This window comes from Spinacia oleracea, chromosome 3 (genome assembly GCF_020520425.1).
Source record: "Spinacia oleracea cultivar Varoflay chromosome 3, BTI_SOV_V1, whole genome shotgun sequence".
NCBI classification, from domain to species: Eukaryota; Viridiplantae; Streptophyta; class Magnoliopsida; order Caryophyllales; family Amaranthaceae; genus Spinacia; species Spinacia oleracea.
In genome coordinates, this window is record NC_079489.1 from 17,806,915 (window position 1) to 17,814,394 (window position 7,480).

Below are 7,480 nucleotides of genomic sequence, written 5' to 3' on the forward strand. Positions count from 1 at the left end.
ACTGTCCTTTGCCATGATCCAAAAGATATCTTCTTAAACAATACCCTCTCCGTATTTTAATACTTTGTCCGCTTTTTAATAGTCGCAAAGTTGAATTTTTTTAATATTTTACATTCAATATTGTTGGTTATTTATATACTCCCTCCGTATTTATTTAAGAGATACACTTGGTCGGACACGGGTATTAAGAAAAAAAATTGAATGAAATAAAGTAATAAAACAAGTGTGGTCGGGTAGATATTTTAATAATTAAAACAAGTGGGGACCATGTCATTTTAGGTGGTGGGGGTGATGGTGGGGTGTAGATAGATTATTTAATTAGATGGTGGGGTTGACAAGTTACTAAAAATGGCAAGTGTATCTCTTAAATAAATACGGCCGGAAAAGGCAAGTGTATCCCTTAAATAAATACAGAGGGAGTATAATATAAAACATTGTCATGTAGATTCTTTTTAGATTCGTCTTAATATTTGTTTTCAAAATATCAAATTTTATAGTTTTTGCTAAAAGAGAATTAAGAAATTAATGATCAAAGTTTAGCATGGCATGCGTGAAAGTGACAACATTGCGGGTAAAAATGAACGGAGGAAGTATAAGTTACAATTTGACCTGTTTAAAAATCGACCAGACCCGAAAGTACTAGGTCTTGAACAAGATTTTGTTACCCATAACCCGATTTTATCCGAAGTCGAGCAACCCGAAAATAACGGGTCAAAATCCGACCGAACCCGTTTTGACCCGACCGATTGAAAAATCATTGTATTTGTAGTAATAAATGACATTATGATCGAGGAACTTTAAACATAATGAACACGATTGTTGTTATTGTTGTTGGGTGTATTATAATTTTAATTTGAATCATACACCATTTTATGGTTGAATTTGACTAAATATAAACGTGTGTAGGAAATTTTGCTAATTTGCGCCCATATTTTGTGTATGTATTACCTAAATTAATGAAAATATAACACGCGTTTTAAAAGCTCTCAACCTTTTTGGTCGACCCAAACGCTAAAGTTCTGGGTTTTGAACAAGCTTTTGTAAACCGAACTCGGAAGTGATCGACCAGAAAACGAGAACCCGAAAATAATTTTTTTACAACTCGACCCGACCGACCTGTTTGACAGGTCTAGTCATGGGGTTTTACTCGTTTTAGGTGAGTGAGTTAGTTTTATTAAAATAAGATGGAAATGAGGTAGTAGGTTATTATTTGTTGTAAGAAATTGATAGTGGGTGAATTATTTATTGTGGGAAAACAAGGGGTGTGAGTAAGTGTGGAAACGATAAAGAGAGAGAGAAAGATTAATATAATTGGAAGTGGGGACCACGATATACCAAAAATAGAAAGTATAACTCGTATTAAAATTACGACAACTTTTAGAAAGTGTAACTCATATTAAAATACGGAGATAGTATGGAGTAAGTCTATTTTCAAAATGCTAAACACAGTGCTACATATGCAATTTTGATGGTGGATATTGGATAAGGGTATAAAGTAAGCATGATGCACCCTAAAAACACGTGTTTGTACAAAAGAAATTGACTTTTATGCCTAAAGAATAGGAGTTATGTTTTTTTATTTATAATTAATTATAATAAAGAAATAAAATAAATAGTTAATGATTGTTCTTTTATCACAATTAGTTTTAGTCTGTGCTATGCACGGTTATACGTTTTAATAATCTACATAATAGTATACTCTAATATAAAAGTTAAAACAAGTTAAAAGTTACAAAAAAAATTGGATAAGGTTATCCTAATGCACATTAAACTTAGGGGGTTTTTATTCGACGCCCTCGTTGGTTAAAAACGCCGTCATGTTTCACAGGAAGGTATGAGTTTACCCTTTCCCTCTTCTCTCTTACCAAACCATGCTCAACCTCCCTACCCTAAATCAGCCGGCCACCCAAAAATAACTCCGGCAGAAAATCAGTCTGACCACCCGAAACTCACGGCCTCTCCTCCTTCCTCCTTCATCCTTAGCCCTCCCCTCCTTCCTCCTTCGTCCTTTTCGCCCTTCCCTCCTTCCTCCTTCCCTCTCTGCTCAGCCTTCCTTCCTCCTTTAATAATCTACATAAATTTATACTTTATATATAGGAAAGCTCTCGTAAGAACACTTTTCTCCGTAAAAACACTTCTTATGATAAGAACACTTTCTGAACCGTTTGATGAATATTAATCTAACCGCTCAGATTTGATGATAACAAAAAATAAAAAATAATTTTTTTTTTCTTCAGATTTCACTTTCTCTCTCTCCCGTTTCTCTTTCTCTCTATTTACTTGCTCTTTCTCGATTCCCTTTCGGATCAACGGTGCCACCACCAACATCCGGCGATGTCGCTCCTCCTTCCTCCGATCAATTATCCGGCGACCTCAAAAGCATTTGGCGATGGTTGCTTGCGATGATTCTTCAAAAGTTTGAACGAAATAAAAAACAATTTCTCAATCGATTAATTATGGGGGCCGCAAAATCGTCGATGTTGCTGGTGGCCGCAAATCGCCGGTGTTGTTGGTGATGAAATCGAACAAAATCGCGAAATTTTAATAAAATCAAACCGGATTTCGCCGGTGTTCAAGCGACTGATTTCGCCGATGTTGTTGGTGGCCGCGAATCAATGCTGGTGGCGGCAGCGGATCCGATCCAGCAGTGGTTGCGCTGGAGGAAACCGGTCCGTGGTCGGTGTTGGTGTTGAGCGGCCTGCCACCAACGTTCAAGCCACTAATTTGGGCGAAAAGGGAGAGAAAGATGCCAAATATTGAAATCGAACCAGAGATCTAGTTTCAGCAGCGGTGGTGGAAATCGCTGGTCATTATCTGCTTCTTTATGGAATTTTATTATCCAAGTATATCTTCTCAATGCCAAGCCTATGGAACAAATATTTAGAGAAGAAATAGTGAAATTGGCAATAAAGAAGAGTGGCAGCATAAATAGAAGAAACTATAAATTTAGAACATGCTTGAATACATTTAGAACATGCTTGAATAAATTTAGAACACTGTTGAATAAAGTTAAAACATGCTTGAATAAATTTAGAACATGCTTGAATAAATTTAGATCATGCATGAATGAATTCAAAACATGTTTGAATAAATGTAGAACATGGTTGAATAAATTTAGAACATGTTAGATTAAATTTAAAACATGCTTGAATAATTTTAGAACACGTTTTAATCAATTTAGAACATGAGCTTGGAAATTTAGAACATGTATATATGTATATGTGTTGCTATGTTTTCATGTTCTAAATTTAGAACATGGTTGATCGAATAAATTTAGAACATTGTTGAATAATTTTAGAACATGGTTGAACAAATTTAGAACATCGTTTAATAAATTTAGAACATGTTTGAATAAATTTAGAACATGAGTTTGAAAATTTAGAACATTTATATATTTATATGTGTTTAGTAAGTTCTCATGTTCTAAATTTAGAACATGGTTGAATAAATTTAGAACATGCTTGAATAAATTTAGAACATCGTTGAATAAATTTAGAACATGCATGCTTGAATAAATTTAGAACATGAGCTTGAACATTTAGAACATTTATATATGTATATGTGTTGACTAGGTTCTCATGTTCTAAATTTAGAACATGGTTGAATAATTTTAGAACATGGTTGAACAAATTTAGAACATTGTTGAATAATTTTAGAACATGGTTAAACATATTTAAAACATGCTTGAATAAATTTAGAACATTGAGAGTGTGAAAGTGTTCTTATTGATAGAAGTGTTCTTACATAAGAAGGTGTTCTTACCTATAATGGTGAAACAAAATAATGGCAGAGGAAGATGATGCAAAACAAAATTACCACGAGATAGATAAATTGTTCGGCTGAGGACGGGTAACTGGAGACATCCGACTGAGGACTTAGAACTCCAATAATCCATCAATAAAACAAGTGTGGCAGAGCCTAAGTTGTCAATGGAAAGAAAAGATTGCTAATGGAAGAAGCAAACATCAAAAGACAAAGATCTATAATGGCGACACTAAACAAATCCAATTCTGGTGGCAGATATATATGTTGACATAGTGTCCGGCTGAGGACGAGAATGAAGGTCAAGGCCGACAACCTCAAGAAATCATAGGTTCTTAATACTAATGCAAATCCTTTATCACTTGGATAAATTAGATAAAGTAAAGTGCTAAATCTTAGCATTTAGCTAAATCTAATTTCTTTGATGGTGGCGACTGAGGAGTTTTTCTTAGGGTTTAGTTTTCTGGGGAAGAGACTCTATTTTCCTAGAGAGAGACGCAGAGCCCCTCCTTAAGAATGTGAGTTGTGAGTAAGTGATGTTCATGCAAGATTTTTATTCACAACAAAATAGAAGAAATCAATTGAGTTGAGTTTGAGAAAACAAAGAAATGCAATATAACTAGTTAGTGCCCCGAGCGATGCCCCGGAATATTGCATATAGTTCGAGTTTTTTTTTTATTCATTTCAAGTTCACTTATAAATGCCTTTATATACACAGTTTGACAATAATATGAAATTCATTACATATGCAGTTTAAAAATAAAATTGGTTAAATTAACCAACTACCGCTAAACTAATTTTTTGAGTAATTTTTCATTATTTGTTTTAAATTGCATTTACAATTGTATATTGAGTTACAAAGCCGAAATACATTTTGGAGGAAAAAAACACATTTGATTAGCTACAAGAAAGCGCAACATTATTTTTTTCTATTCTTTTTACTGTTAATTTCGTGGTTTTATGTTTGATCTAAATACATTTCTAGAAATTAAAGATAAATGTTTCGATTAGTAAATGTATAAAAATTAAGAAATTTTTTGTTACCACAAATTATTATTCAAATACATAAATTTGAGAATTAAAGTTTTATGCATTTGTAAGTATGAACTTTCTCTTTTTAGTTGTTTTAGAGGCATAAGTTGTGTCATTGGAGTGATGGTTAAGACTTTGCATTAACATGCAAAAGGTCATGAGTTCAAAGATGGATAACAATATTTTATATATGAGGACGCAGGAAACGATGGGTGTGTAGGACATGTCACTGCTATGCCATGTCATTTGTCAAGTCATCATGACACATAGAGTCATAGAGAGGTGTCATGGAATGCCTTGGAGTTTTAATATATATGTAGATGGCTCGTCTAAGTGTTGGTTATGTTAGCCACAATACTAATCTTGGTTTCAATGCACGTCTTCCCTTTCCTTAGCAACCGACTAAACATCATTAAATTTTGATTATCAAAAGGTCCCAAAAATATGGAAAAAACGTGGACGGCAGGATTCGAACCTGCGCGGGCAAAGCCCACATGATTTCTAGTCATGCCCGATAACCACTCCGGCACGTCCACAAGAGATGTTAATTTGGGATCCAATTATTATATGGTAATGTATACAGATTTACACTGAGATAATCGATTTTACCCGCTTTGCTTGTTCATTGACATTTAATTACTCCCTATTATTCTCCTCTTTAAGCAAGTAAAATTAATTGTCATTTCAAGAAACTAAACAGTTCAGATGCGAAATACGGATGTTATGAGTTAAATCACAAACTCATTTCGGTTACATTGGAAGGGAAGGTGGAGGGATAAGAAGAGAAGATTAGGAATTGAAGAAATTAATTCATTAATTCATTGAATTAAATTGAATTAATTTGGAGGTTATAGAAGATGAAAGGGAGGATTGAAGATTCGAGGAAAAGCTGAAGAACTTCTTCAAAAACAAAATGGAAAGAAACGCAAATTGACAGAAGATAAATATTAGGTATAGATGTATGTTGGGCCACGTGTCTTCAAAATGTTGTTGCTTACGTGTCCGCCACGTGTCTTCAAAATGGTGTTGCTTACGTGTCCTTGAAATGGAGCTGGTTATGTTTTTTAATTAAACTAGCTTTTGGCCCGTTCTACGCACGGGCTATATTTTAGGAAACTCAATTAAAAAAAATGGTAAATTGACATACCATACTTTCACTAATAATTTTGATAGTACGTAGACATACTAAAATTCCCAAGATATATTGGGTGGAAGCATTACTTTTATGGAATATATTATGAGCTCTCCAAGACCACAAATACATTCATAGTTTAGGAGTATACGGAATATCTTTTTATCCAAGGGGTTTTAAAAAAATGAGAATAAGAGAAATATGCTAGTACGGAGTAACTAAGTTAAGCATATGTATTCTTTGAATTAAACCAAAGAAATCAACAAATCTTCAATATGCTAAGAAATTCACCATTGTTGTTTATTGGATTAAAAAATATGTTTCAGTTGCCAAGTATACATGAAGTTTTGCACCCTATCCTTTGCATCACAATCATGAAAAGTACCCAAAAGGAAAATGACCTAAGAATTAAGAGTTGTGATCAAGAACGACACGTGATATGTCAAAATTCTGGAAAATATCAAAAACTAAACCATTTTTTAAAACTCGAAATTATGCTTATAGAGGTTGGGGTGTGGTAGTAGTAGATGTCATGCAGATTTCAAAACAAAAATGCATCCATGTTTGTCGGTTTTTAAGTCGTTTGTAAAAGAACTTGAAATATGATGACGCTTGAGGCAAGTCAGACAACGGGATGCAAAGAAGATGCACCGTTGATTTAAATGGGATAAAAAAAAACGAATATAATGATAGCTTTAACTAATACCAACCTCATTAGAAGAAATATTTTTCCAAAAAACAATGGGGTGGGCATGAATTAGAAGTTCTATAACATAGTTTTAACTTCCACCCACCTATAAAAAAATAATAAAATTCTTCAAAATGAAGAAATTAGCAAAATAAGTTAGGGAGGAATATCAGTCTATAAAAAATTGTAAACATGTAGGTTTAATAAATAGTTGAATTCATTAACCAAAGAATTATAACGATCTGAAACGTTTCTCATTCTTGACTCACCATAACCGCCAATGTATTAATCAATGTCTTTAATTAAATTGTTCTAAACGGTGGTAAACTAATTAAAATTGGAAAGGGAACGATGAAATGTTGAGGCGACTTATTATGTTTTAAATGAAGAATTGATTATACTTGGCCACATGTCTTCTAAGTGGGCATGATTATGTGTCCGCCACGTGTCTTCAAAATGGTGTTACTTACGTGTCGTAAAAAAGAAGTTGATTTTCTTTTTTAAATACTAGGTATTGATTAAATATACTAGGTATTGGTTGGTCTTTGATTAGCTGGCTCGAGTTTAAACAAACTTTTATTTTTTCCGTTTAAGTAGTGACGTCAATAAGCTGATATGTCTGTGAACGAGCTCGTTCATAGCCCGTTCATTGATAAATAAACAAGTCTGAACAAAATTTTGAAGCACGTTTAGTAAATAATGCTAGCTCGAAGAACAACTTGGTGTTCAACTCGTTTAGGCTCGCAAACAACTCATTCATATTCTTTTGTAAATTTAAAACCTCGTTCAATCTCGAATTAATGCCATTATTTTGAAATAAACCAATGAAGTCTTGGCCTAGTGGTTAAGAACGAAGACATGTGTAC

At 33.5% G+C, this 7,480-nt stretch overlaps 1 non-coding gene across 1 annotated transcript; it reads right to left on the bottom strand.

The window, feature by feature from the left end:
• Positions 1–5,248: 5,248 nt before the first annotated feature.
• Positions 5,249–5,330, bottom strand: TRNAS-AGA (transfer RNA serine (anticodon AGA)). The gene has a single exon. It is a non-coding gene; the product is annotated as a tRNA-Ser (tRNA).
• Positions 5,331–7,480: the final 2,150 nt, after the last annotated feature.